Source organism: Erithacus rubecula, assembly GCF_903797595.1.
Source record: "Erithacus rubecula genome assembly, chromosome: 2".
In the NCBI taxonomy this organism is placed as follows: domain Eukaryota; kingdom Metazoa; phylum Chordata; class Aves; order Passeriformes; family Muscicapidae; genus Erithacus; species Erithacus rubecula.
In genome coordinates, this window is record NC_136685.1 from 59,633,362 (window position 1) to 59,646,596 (window position 13,235).

The 13,235-nt window shown below is 38.2% G+C and overlaps 1 protein-coding gene across 7 annotated transcripts in view; it reads left to right on the forward strand.

Moving 5' to 3' along the window:
- The window catches only part of HIVEP2 (HIVEP zinc finger 2), a 135,101-nt gene that overhangs the window by 95,954 nt on the left and 25,912 nt on the right, over positions 1 to 13,235 (forward strand). For all 7 annotated transcript variants that reach the window (XM_079330889.1, XM_079330887.1, XM_079330892.1 and 4 more), the window contains one exon: positions 12,080 to 12,124. The gene's annotated coding sequence lies outside the window, so the exon portion shown is untranslated. The remainder of the gene's footprint in view (positions 1 to 12,079; positions 12,125 to 13,235) is intronic.

Below are 13,235 nucleotides of genomic sequence, written 5' to 3' on the forward strand. Positions count from 1 at the left end.
TGTGCCATCTGTTTGTGAAGGCATGAATTAAAGACTTACTTTAGGACAAGCTGAAATGGCCTTAAGTTGCATCAGGGGAGATTTAGTTTGGGTACTAGGAAAACTTTCTTCATAGCACTGGAACGGGATGCTCAGGGAAGGGTGGAGTCACTATTCCTGGAGGTATTTAAAGTCTTGTAGATGTGGCACATTGGGACATGGTTTAGTGCAGGACTTAGCAGTGTTAAGTTTATGGCTGGGATCAATGGTGTTAAAGATCTTTTTCACTCTAAATGATTCCGTGATTCTACGTTTGGGACAAGAAGGTTCCAACACCCATAGTTTAAACTCTGCCAAAGGAGAAAGCCTATAGCAAGAATTTGCAAAAAAAAAAAATACTTTGTTCTATGATCTGGAATTTCTGTCTATTCTACAGAATTTTGGAAAAAACAATGTAATAGCAAATGTTATGTTTTCTTAAGTGTACAGTGAAGTTGATTTTTCATTTTTCTAATTCACTTTTCTACAGTTTTCTTTGTTTAATCTTCTCCTTTTTACATTTCTTTAAATAGGTGCAGTCTTAAAATGATAGGTAATATATTACTGTTGCTTAGACAGAATTTCTGTTCCAAATCTGAGTCAGGAGATAGGCTGAGGTTGTGATCACTGTGCTTCTAACTTTATTACTTAAGGTCCCCAAAGTGGTTGAGGTTATGTGGACTTGTCTCCTCTGAACTTTATGAAAATGTACTGCCAGAATATGATTCTTCAGTGTTTAAGCCTACTAATAATTATTTTTACATCCATACTTCCTCTAATATAATATCACTTAATATTCATTTCAGATGAAAATTAAATTGTCTGAAAAATAGTATCATCAACTGATTTGTCTTACATCATCATGTTTATCTATTCTAGTAAAAAAAATCAGTGATTATTAAATTTACTGCTAAGGCAAAGAATGAAAAGACAAAACTGTGATGCTGCACAAAGAGTGCCCTTGCATCAATGGAAATTAATCACAGCATATCAAGAAAAGAACATGGTCTCAATTTCCCACTGGAGTTAATGTTAAAAATTTAATCTTATTAGCTTCAATTACTTTTTATTGAATGTTAAAATCAGAGGAAAATAAAAATTCTAATTTCAGAATAATCATTTGGATTGAATCTTGCCTATGAAGTTGTCAATATATTTCAGTGGGCTTTTTTTCCCTGTAGTAAATGGGAGAAAAAGTCTGGTAAAATCCTGTGTGTTTTTGTTTAGCCCAGCAGCGGTGATGGGCAACATTTGGAGGCACACAGGAAGGCTCCACAATAATGAAACAAACCCCTCCTGTGCACATCAGCCAAACGAGCTATGATATCAAAGAGAAAAAGTGAAATTGTGGGAGAGACCATTTCTTTGCACAGCTCATGCAGAGCACTAGTCAGCACTAGGAGTCTGGCATGAGTGTGGCTTCCCGTGGTGGTATCCCAGTCACAGGCTTTAAATAGTGGCAGATGTTCTGAAGGGGATTGTAGGGACCATCCCTGCCTTCCCTTTGGGAAGCAGGGAGTGAAGTGCATGGCCTGCTGGGCAGAGTTTCCCTGGAAGGAGACTTGAGCATCTCTGACCACCTCAGCTGAGTGTAGCTGTGGCTCATTGTTGCAGTGAAACTGCAACTGCAACTGCTCACGCTCCCATCGGGATGAGCAGTGGGATGGTTCCTGTGGCAGCCCAACCAAGGCTGGCCAGCACTAGGTCAAGCCCTCCCGTTCTTGCCCAAGGGGCAACCCTTTGGCTGCAGCCTGAAATGGCCACAACTAATGTTTCCCTTCCTGGCAGGTCCCAGGTGCCAGGGAAGGGCTGTGCACTGTCCCGGGGCAGGAGCGGGCTGTGAGAGCCACTGTGCCCCACTGCTGCTGGCCAGGCACAGCCCTGCTCCAGGGCATGGGACCTGCCCCTGCCTTCTCCTCCTGCTGCTCCTGGACCTTGCTGGTACAGTTCTGGTTTTATCTGAGTCTATTCCCAGAGTTCAGTGGGTTGTTTATCGGGATGTCTTCATAGAAAGCTTCCAACTATTTGTTATGGGATGTCAGGATGCAAAAGCCACATGGAAGATCTGCCTGGTCTTTTCACCTTTACTCTTGCTATAATGTCAGTGAAAAGGGGATGACTTCAAAATCTGACTTTTACCCCCCTCCTTGTTCTCAAGTTTCTCAAGTTAGAAACAGGAAGCTGTTTTGCATAAAGGTAAGATTGTGTTTTTAAAAAGAAAAGTTGGTGTTAGACAGACTAAATATACCCACACAGTCATACTCAGTGGGTAGTCCTGGCTATTTTTAGGCTTTATTTGTGCCTCTCTTTATTTGTTTTTTTTTTAGTGACACCTCCACTGTACCTTCAGCTGGTAGAGAGGCACCACTTCCTGTGCTGGTATGAAACTGGCAATTACAGCCTGCCTTGTCAGGTGTCATTTATCAGGCATTGCAGAGGGCTGGTTTCAGCAAAGGAAGAACAAAGCTTAATAAAAAGAGAGAGAGGCAGAAGCATTCTCTTAATAATTTGCCCTTTGCAACAACAGACCCTTATCAGATCACCCACGCTCATCTGGCTGCTGACGCTGTACTTGCTTCATTAGTATGAGCTATTTTTGCACCTTTTGTGTCTTTTGAGGAACCGACCAGTGCTCTGGCTTGTGGTGATTCACCATCTCCAGGCGAACAGGGTGTCCTCAAGCCCTGTCCGTGGGGGAGGAAGGGAAAAGTAGGGGGAAGAGTTCAATTGAATGAGCAAGTCAATAAAGTTGATTTTTTATCTTAGGTGGTGTGGAGGCTAAAACATTGCACTGTAGTCTCAAGGAAAATAGCCCTGTGTGTTTTCAGTTTGCAGCACAGCATTTCAGATTGTTAGGGGCTATCCCAAGGAACATTTCATAATAGGTAATTCAAGTGTAGCTTAGCAAACATGAAGCCCTGCATGCTTGTGCATGTACTCTACATAATCATTTCCCTGTCTATAAAGGGAAGGACGAGGGCTAGACATAGGGATGTTTGGGAGTTGAACTTGATCTTTAAAGGTCACTTCCAACTCAAAACATTGGGTTGCATGTTGGAGATGCTTTCTTTTGTTTGTTGTGTACAAGTGTTGGTGTATCACAAACACCCAAGATACTCTGGGCCAGACTGTTACATGATTTCACTTCCACTTCTGATAATGGAAAGAAAAACTAAACTTGATGGAATGAGCCAGGCAGGATGCAGGAGAAGGAGAGCCCTGTATGAAGTTGTCTGGAGTTTTTTTAAGCTGAGCAATGGTTACTTTTCCTTTTGATGGACCATTTGTCCTGAGAATGTCCTCTTAGAGCCTCTTGAGCTCTTGCCTAGTGGCTGAAATTAGGATTCTTCACTGCCCTTACTTCAGCTTTTTATGGATAGGAGTAATTTGGTGTTCAATGGTTTCACATTGCAGATTTCCTTGGCGTAGTTTCAAAAGTTAGTGGTATGTGGGATACATATGTGAAACTTTAAGGTGCTGTGGTGATGCCCATGATCTGACCGTGTCTGATAAAAGTCATCATGAAATCTGAACAGTGTCTTTCCTGAAAAATGTTTTGGCTTTTATTGTGTTGCACTTGTTGAGAATGTATAACTTAGCTGTCAGCTTGTTCTGTGCCTTAAATAGCAACAGCTCTGAAATAACAGAGGTTTTAAATACAGTTAAAGGCATTTTGGTAGACATTCATCTCTTCTGAAGTGTTTGCCTTGGGAGAGTGATGGTAATGTTAATAAACACAGTTGATTTGTGTTTTGTAGAAAGAAACTTAAGTGCAAAGAGTGAAATTTCAAGTATAACTACAAAATGCAACAAAAAGCGTATGCATATTTTGCTGAATTTTTAAGAGTTGTTCTGATGCAGTTGAATGTTATACATACTGACTTTCAATGCTTCATACTGTAAAAAAGAACAAAGTACTGTAAAATACAGCCACAATAATTTTAGAGTTTCTTTTTTCTTTTTTTCCTCTGCCAACTATCCTGGAGGTTGTAAAGAAAGTAGCATTCTTAAATATTCAATCTAATTAATGTATCCTGCATTGCCACTGTAATGATCAGTCTTCAGGCAATGCTCAGCGACTGGATTTGCTACACCAACATACCTGTATTGAGTCATTAGTTAAAATGAAACATTTTGGCCACTGAGTAGTGACTGTTGTGACATCTATGCATTATTTAGGATTTGAGGCTTAATAACTGAGCTCAGCTGAACTCTTACAAAGTATTCCAAATGGATTGAAATAAAACTGCTGTGAAGATCCATTCTACTTTGGGGTCAAAAATTGAAAAAAAAGTAGTAAGAATGTACTGCTGATGTTTAGTATGTGTTTGTTTTTGTTTTGACTTTTGATGACCACAGAGCTTAGTAAACAATGGCAGGTTTTAAAATAAGCTTGTATAATAATTGGTATGAGTGAAAAACAAGTGCAAGCTCAGCTGCTATAAATGTCTTCATATGTAATTCTTCCCAGGGCAATGGTTTCAGTCAGAGCCAGTGCATTTGCTCATTTAAAAAGGTGTTTGAAAGATACTGGTATTTTCATGTGAAATGAAAGTAGTTTCTTCTGACATGGTGTGAAAGGAGGCATAGCTGTTCACAAAATCTGCCGTGGTTGCATAATTAAGATTGTGTAACTTTTCAACTTAAAAAACCTCACTTTGCAGAAAAATCAGTTATATTTTCCCTCTGAGGTGAAAATGCTAGGAAAAAGCCTGATATTTGCCTAGTATTTCCTTTTGGCATGAGAAGAATAATTACTTTGTACCTAAAAATGTTGCAATATTTACTGAAATTTTGATTTATTTTTTTTTCCTGGGAAAACTTGCAGGAAAGCTGTATGATATCTTAACAGGGATTTACCAGTACAGCTGAGTTCTCCCCAGGGCTGCCCATTTGCAGTCCTGGTGTGAAAATGATGAGACTTTTCAGCCTTTGCATGGCTTTCAGCTAGAAAATTCTTATATCTGACAACTTTAACAGTTTGAACTCTCCAGTGAAAATGTTCTTACCCTTCCTACTGTAGGTGATGTTTTATAAGTCTATAAATGACTATAAACCACATCCGCGTGGGAATCTTGCTCCTTGTGTGCTCTATAGCCTTCCCAAGTGCTGCTAAATTCATGGTTTACTTAATCTGTCCTTTATTAGGTGTGAAATTTCCCTTTCCAATTAACACTTTCCTTTGTGCTGAATTGAGAAAAAAGTCCTTTAATCTCAGCAATTTTCAGCAGTTCTTCCAAATGCAAAACTTCCATTGCAATCCCGGTGGCACCACAGAGTATCACTGGTTGGTGTCTGAGCCTTTGCTTTTCAGAGGTTTTTAGCTCTTTTTGGGCAGGGCCAAAGCTCCATTTCTTTCCTACATGGTGAAAAGTAATTCTGCAAACAGTGACTGGAAACTATTTGACACTTCTATGGTTTGGCACAGTACCCTTATGTTTAACTGCTGTGGCTCAGAAGAAAGTGAGATAAAGTTGAGTTTCTGCTGACAGAGAGTAGTCCAAGAATTAAATTAATTTGTATCTCGGCACTGTTTGGATACTCTTGTACATTGATAATGTGTATTTAATAAATACAGTTGCTTGCTCCTTAATTAATCCTTGAGATGCACTCATTCTTCTGCAGATAGCACCAATGGGATTAGGCGTCATATAAACCTTGGTTTTGGCATCAAAATGGTGTTTAAAGAGCACCTTGCTGAGCAGTGGTTTCTGACTGTTCCCTGCATGGGAGCTGTTCTCTCTCTTTTAGTCACTGTGTGCTGCAGCTCAAAAGAAAATGGGGAGTTGGGGTGGGTGTATGGGCAGGGCAAAGCAATTGGGGTATTTTCATTGCCATCTGAAATTTTAATAGTCCTGGAAGTGCTGCCTGTCAGATCTGCCATTTTCTCTGCCATTGCATTTTAAGGTCCACATGGGAAATGATTGCTATTTTATTGAACTGTTTTCATTTTTTAACTTGCTCCCCAAGGAAATAAGTACCAGTGTGAAATTATTAGCAGTTTATATAGTTCTCTTGTTTAGTTTCATATCTGAATAATCCAAATCCTTTGCTTTTGTAGAGAGATAGATTCAGGATGTCCATGTCAGAAAGCAGTCAGACAGAACAGGTCTGATTTTGTGTTATCTGACATGCTCTGTCAGACTCTTGAAGTTCACAGCAAGATTAGGCAACCAGAAACAAAATATTTACCTGATCCATTAAAAGCAGTGGGATCAGAGGGATCAATTAACTGCTAATTGGTTGACAAGATTGTTTGACTTGTTGGCTGTTTTGGCATCTCTTTGATAGCAGGGTTTTGTTCAAGGAGAGAAGAATTGTGATTTGTTTTCAAATTCCTACCTATAAAGGAAGTGTTTAAGATTAATTTAGTTCCTGCATAGTTTTTTGTCTTTTTTTTTTTTGCTTCTTTTCTTTTAATACTCATCCTGTGGAAATAAGTGTTCAACTGGTGTTTGGCAACGTTAAAGCTTTTTTTATACATTTTTTCCATCTGGTAGCAATGTGTACATTGTGTATGATGCTGAAACAGGAAATAGTGATATACTTTTAAGTGAGCAATCCTTGTCATTATAGTTAAAAGGTCAGTGTTAAAGCATTTCTGCTCTAGACTTCTTTGGTTTCTTAAAATATATTCAATTTGAAGTTAAGGTTTTTGGTTGGTCCAACTTTTCTACAGAGAGCAGCATTTAAAAATTATATTTCAGATACTTAAAATAGAAAAAACTGAGTCTTTTCTGCAGCTGTACTCAAAGCATTTATGATGCAAGCCAGCATTTCTTAATGAAAATCACCCATGTTTTCTTACTACTGTGTAATTGAACATTTCCTGCAATATATGTTACAATTTTTTCTGTAGGCATCTTAGAGGTGCTGGATTAGTTTATTCTCACCTGTGGCAGATAACTTCAGGTATTTCACATGTAGGATGTAAAAGCCTAAACCTAAGTGGTCTGATTCTGTTTGTTTTTATGAGGAATAAATCTGGAATTATGTCCTTGGATTTGCTATTTGTTGCTTCAGATTCCAGGTTAATGTAGAGCAGAATTTGGCTCTCCTTATTGTTGAAATGATTTGTCTTCATTTAGTCTCTCTGAGTCAAGTCTTGTAAGGAGTGGCTCTTGTTTTATACCTGGTTTTTCTGTTAGTGTGTGCTTGACCTCTGACTCAGTAGGGTTACATTCAGAGTCTAGCACTTCTTCCCAGCAAGTGCACATAGACATTTATATGAACTGTCTGAACAGGTCTAAGGTCCTACAGTTCAGGTGTTAGGGTACAAATCAAAAGAGATTTGATTATTTAATTGTTTTCTTAGTTAGTTTCAGTGTGCTTTTATGCAGGAAGATTCCAGTTATTTTCTTCAACATACTCTCATAATGGTCTCAGGTAATATTTTGAATTGTATGAAATAATTAGGATTAAGGTGAATTTGGTAGCAGCATAAAATTAATTAGACTCAGCAGTACTACAGTTATCTAAAATGTGTTAGATGCCAATTCTCAATGGCTGAGATTCTAGAACAGTTCTCAAAGTACAAGCCAGATATTGTTCAAGCACTGAAATAATAATTGCAGAAATCAAAATGCCAGGTTTTATACCACTTCTAGTTTTACACACACAGAATCTGTCCCTTGAAACCAGCAACTACCAGGGACATGAAGGTGCCCTCATGAGAGTAAAAGCCTGAAGTTGTTGTTTGTTCACAGTGAGGTGGCAGTCTGCCCTTGATGGATCTGAAACTGGATCCTCTCAGTGAGTGCCCTCAGTTCCTGGTTCTTGGGGAATCCTTGTGAGCACAGTATAGCAGTGGAGAACAGATCCTGCCCTGTAGCTTGTCCTCAAGTAAGCTCAGTACAGTTTGTTAGATCACTGTGTACTGTATGTACTCACTGAGCAGTGTTTGGATTTGTATTGGATGGTACTTTTAAATGACATTTTTAAAAGTATATAGTAATAATTCAGCTGCCCAAATAAAACAAAACAAAATTAAAAACAACACCAAAAAACTCCCAAACCCAGCCATACCCTATGTATTATTCTAAATATTTCAGGGTTTTTCCAAAACAGTTCTCTGGCTGTTTTTGGCGAGTGGCAATGCATTTGATAAAGCACTGAAATCCAGAGGGCAGCCAAAATATTTGGGGTGGGATTAAATTAACAAATTAGAGTAGTATCTTCAAATCTGAAGAGGTAACAACAGCAGTTACAAGATAGAAAGTGATAGATTGAAAATATACATCTAAACTCTTTTGAAAGAGCTGCCTTCTTTGATTCACATGAGCAAAATGATGTCCTGCAACTCCTGCCAAACTGCAGCAAAGGCACAGGCATGCTCCCATTCCTCAGTAATTCAGACTTTGCCAAGTGTCAGTTGGTCACCTCTTTTTTCATTTGTGTAAAATGCCAAAAACTATACACCCCAAGGACTGCATTCTTTTTATTATATTGCTACATAATATCCTCAGCCCATGAATGAATATATAACCTTGGAAAGAAGCATCCTTCAAATGCTTATGCCAGTTAAATCCTTCAATTCAGAGGTGCACACTGGATGCTGGTTGAGAGCTCTTCTTCATACTTAGCCCACCTATGGCTTTGCTATGCAAGAGAAACTATAAATCTATGTTTTACTAGAGATCCCAGTCTTTTTTAGTTTTTCACTGGGATATCAACACCAAGCAGTTATTTGGGGAATCTCATTAGAGGACAGAGGGAAACATGCAGGACAGCAAGCTGAAAGTGTCTTTCTTCCTGAAGGCAATTTTCTTCTCAGTTGCAGGTGGGAAAGAGTTCAGTGTCAGCCTCTCTTATAAGGCTGGACTTATCCCAGGCATAAACTAGACTTGCTTAATAATGGTCTTGGCAGAGACCTGTGCATGGATGTAAGGATTTCATAGGAGCCACTGCAGTTTGTCTGTGCTAACACGTGCCCTATAGAATACAAATTCTTCAGGGGCCAGTTACTGTGGTTTTAGGCCAGTTTTGTGCTGGCAGAGCTGGACAGAAAAGACTTAAAACAAGGCTGGATCTGACCCTTAGTCCTTACGCTAGAGTCAATATTTATTCTGTTTGGTGCACTCAGGATTTAGCCTGGAAGACATAAGCTTCCAATTTGTTCACTTGCAAGAATTGTAATATGAGCTACAAATTGAGAAGCAGTAAAAGTAATATTTTGCCAAATTTTATTTTAAAGCTGTTGAGTGTAACCATTTTAATGGTCAGGGAAAAATAGAGAAAAAAGAAAGAAAAGTTGGAATAATCTTGGAGCTCTGCAGTCAATCAGATATACATCCCCTGCATACAGCTCAAAAAGGCATTCTCCTTAAAAAAGGAGCAATAGGATAATGGTCCTTTCTAGAAAGCTTTGGAAATCTTGATTTAGTAGGTGCATCTAACATAAATACAGCTCCTGCTTTCCAAGTAATCTTCTCATGTTCAAAGTTTTTGTAGAAGTGAAATGTCCTGTTTTGAAGCAGGCACAGCTAATGTCACTGGGGAAGCTGGCTCTTGGGCCACATTCCTGCCAGGAAACCTGGCTTGGAGCCCATCCAGGAAGGACTTTGCAGCTCCTGTCAAACAATGTGCTCTGTGCACCTCCCATACAGCTTCTGATCCGGGTAGGTGGGCTACTCTTACTCACTCCAGCAGAGTAGAGCTATGCCAAAGGTATTTAAAAAATTGTGCACTTCTGTCATCCTTAGTTTCTTGGTTTTAAATGGGTAGTACTTGAAATATAACGAGTTTCTGGCTATCAAATAGTATGTATTTGAGGAAAAGCAGCATTTAAAAGTATATTTAGAATTTTTTCTAAAGGAGAAACATTAATCACTTGGAAGTCTTTTGTTGGTTTAAGCTAGGCTGTGGATGCAGCCAGATGAGATAGAGACTTGAGTGGATAAAACAGACAGAATGCCAACAAGCTTTGCAGTGTCTTATGTTTCTCCAGTTAGGTCAGTCTCCCATTAGGGAGGGAAAAAAGAACAAGAGAAATAATATTAAAGCCATCTTTGACACAGGATGGATGACAGCTCAAACCAAACCAGAAAGTATTATGTTCGTTCTGGAAAGGGATTTATTTTCCCCAGGAGAGTGGCTCTTGCCATACTTAAGCCATCAATAATCCCTGTAATTAGTCTGTACCTGTTTCATAGTGTGGGTTGAAAAATTGTATAGAATGTTCTGAAATTGCAGGACTGAAGAATGGCTTTAACTCTATAACAGAGTTCACAGTCCAGAACAGAAAAGTTTTGGATGTATATTAGTATCATCTTTTTCTGAAATAAAACCATTACTATCACATTTCTGTGACTGGCAGATTTCTTCTATAAAGGTGCTTTCAATAAAAGGAGTATGGAAGAGAAGGATACTCCCATCTTCTAGAAATTTCTCCTTTACCATTTGCGAAATTGCCTAATAAGGAGAAGAGTATTTTTTCTTGAAGATGGAAAATGACTTTATGCTCTCTCAGGGAGGAACATTCACTCTTTTCCCTGTTTCTGCTTTCCCAAGCCACACATTTTCCTTTACATCTGTGCTTGTATATTGGCATCATTAGCAGCCTCAGTGTAGCTCAGCTGCTGGAACTGGCTGGTCACTTACCTGCCATTCCTCATGAGCTCCTGCCGAGGTGTTCTGTAGTAACCACTCCTGATATATTGTAACTTGTGCACAAGGATTTATTTTTCCATTTGGACCAACACTTTTTATCTGAGGAACTGGATTAGGAAATTTAAAAAAAAAAATCTTGCTTAGATTGCATTTTTCTTCTTTATTTTAGTCAATCGGACAAGAGAGTTATTTTAAAAAGCTGTTAGCATATCAAAGCTAAACAACATTATGATCTAAAATATTCTGGATTGCATTTGATAACTTGCTGTTGTTTTGTACTACAGGAGATTTCTCTATAGGTAAAATTTTAAAAATATTTGACTAAACCAACATTCCAACAGTTATTGCTGGCCTAACACTGATATATTATATGTACTACTGGTAATTAATTCGTAACAGGTGGCATGGTACTGATTCTATTTGTGTCAAGTTATCAGACTTTGCTAATGTCCATTTGTTCTTGGAAAGTGTTATTAACAACAACTATTTTAAAAGTATTTTTCAATTTTTGTTGATTTTATTCCCTCTATAGGCATTAGTTTTTAATCATCTTTTATGTCATTCAATAGAGAAAACATGAGTGTTCCTACTTCTTTCTGATAGTTGCTAATTGAGGATATTTATAATAGTCTATATCCCCTACTCTGAAGTTTATGTTCCAGATTTTTCTAGAGGTCTTTCTTTAGAGATGCTCTGACTTTTGGCATAAATAAAAGTCATAAAGAAATGCTGTCATTGCTTTTGTTATCATAATTGAACAAACATCCCTTTCAATGAAACAAAAGCAAAAATCTGTTTTTGAGGAAAGATTTGTTGCAAACTGAAAGGGAGAGTCCTCCTTTGATGGGAGAAATGGTCTTAATGAGATGACGTTCAGGCTCCCTCTTCTCTCATGGCAGTCACAGAAGTCTTTTAACCATGTATTCTGTAATTTTCTTCTGTAAGTTTTTTCTTTGAGAAGGCACACAGGTGTTAACTAATTTGGACCCTTACTCCTGTTTCACTACATTTTCTTGTCCCTGAATGGTGACACCCTGACCAGGAGTTTGTGCTGGTCCCTGAAACATTTAATGAGAGGCCTGGAGTCTAAAAGTATTATCTGGAGAGAGGCATTGAAAGGGGATTTGCCAAGGGGAATCAGGGATAATCCAGGCTTAACAAAGGCATAGGAATGAAGAGGTACATTGGCAGCTCTCTTTTCACTGATTCAGAAAGGTGAGACTTTATTAGTTTAGACTTGCTGCTATTCATCTGCACATTAGAAACCTAAGTCCTTTAAAACTATTCATGCTTATAGTCTTCAAATGTAATTGCTTAGACCTCTAAGACACTACAAGAAATTTTCCAGTGGATGGGTAAATGAAATTTTTAGACTTCTACTGTAAAGAATAGAACTTTTTCATCATCTGTACCTAATATCAAAAATGTCTTATAATTATTTTTTTTTCCACAGGAAATTTGAAGATAGTCATGCCTACTAGATGTTTAGAAGATGCAGGTAATTACTTTATACTGAAAAAAAAAAATCAGAAGTGCCTATTACCTGTGTATTTTCCTGCACTTTGTTATTGTTTCTTTAAGCCAAATTTATTTTCTCCACTGTAGGAATGAAAAGTATTCCAGTATCTCTAATACTGATTTTTTTACCCTTTTCCTTGCTATTGTTAAATCATGGCTGTCTTTATAATTCTCGCTATTTTATCCAGAAAATGTCCTGTGTTTGGATAACATGAAAACAGAAAGCAAACATTCTACTTCAAACTCAAATGCTGTACTTTTCTGTGAAAATCATACCTCTGAGCTTTTGGTATTTTTAATAGAAATGTGGAAACCTATTGCATTTAAGCATTAAAAATGTATGTATACCTGGATGAAATAGTTTCAACAGTGAAATCTAAAATGCTGAGGTCACATAAACACAGTCTCTAATACATCCGTTATATCTAGCAAGACATTCTCACTAGAATTTAACATGGTGATTTGAAGATGGAGCTGGAGAAATACACCAGTAGTGCTCTGTTTGAAATGTCTCTTTGATGCTTCTTTTTTTAAGAGTAGTTTAGAATGGTGAACACCACCACCTTATAAAATCAGTTAAAGGATCTAAGGTAAGAAGTACCTCACTTTAGCAATTTTTTAGCAATATTTGGTATATACCCCAAGGTGACTAGTTGACTATAAGAAACCAGCATCTCCATAGTGCAGGGCCATGTGCAAAGGCAGCCTCAGTGTCAGAAGCACCTGTCATGATATGGCAAGATTTATTCTCTGATGAACCTACTTTGACTTGGGAGGAAGGCCAGGTGAATAAAGTGCATGTCTGAACCGTAGGTGAGTAAAAGGACAAGGTATTTCCCACTCACAGAGTTAGGCTTCTGTTTTCAGCAGTGATTTGCTGAAAGAGCTTTGAAAGTATGTGGTGGAGTTTTTGAGATTAAGCCTTTAAACTGTCCCCTGAAAGCCTTCCAAAACTACTGTGTAATTTGGAGAGTGTAGGTCTCTATTTTCTGTTCCTAGAGTTGCTATTGGGTAGTGACTATGATTGTTGCAGTCTCTGGAGCCATTCTTTACTGTGTCTGCTCACAAAAGGGAGTTTTTTGAAGTGAGTT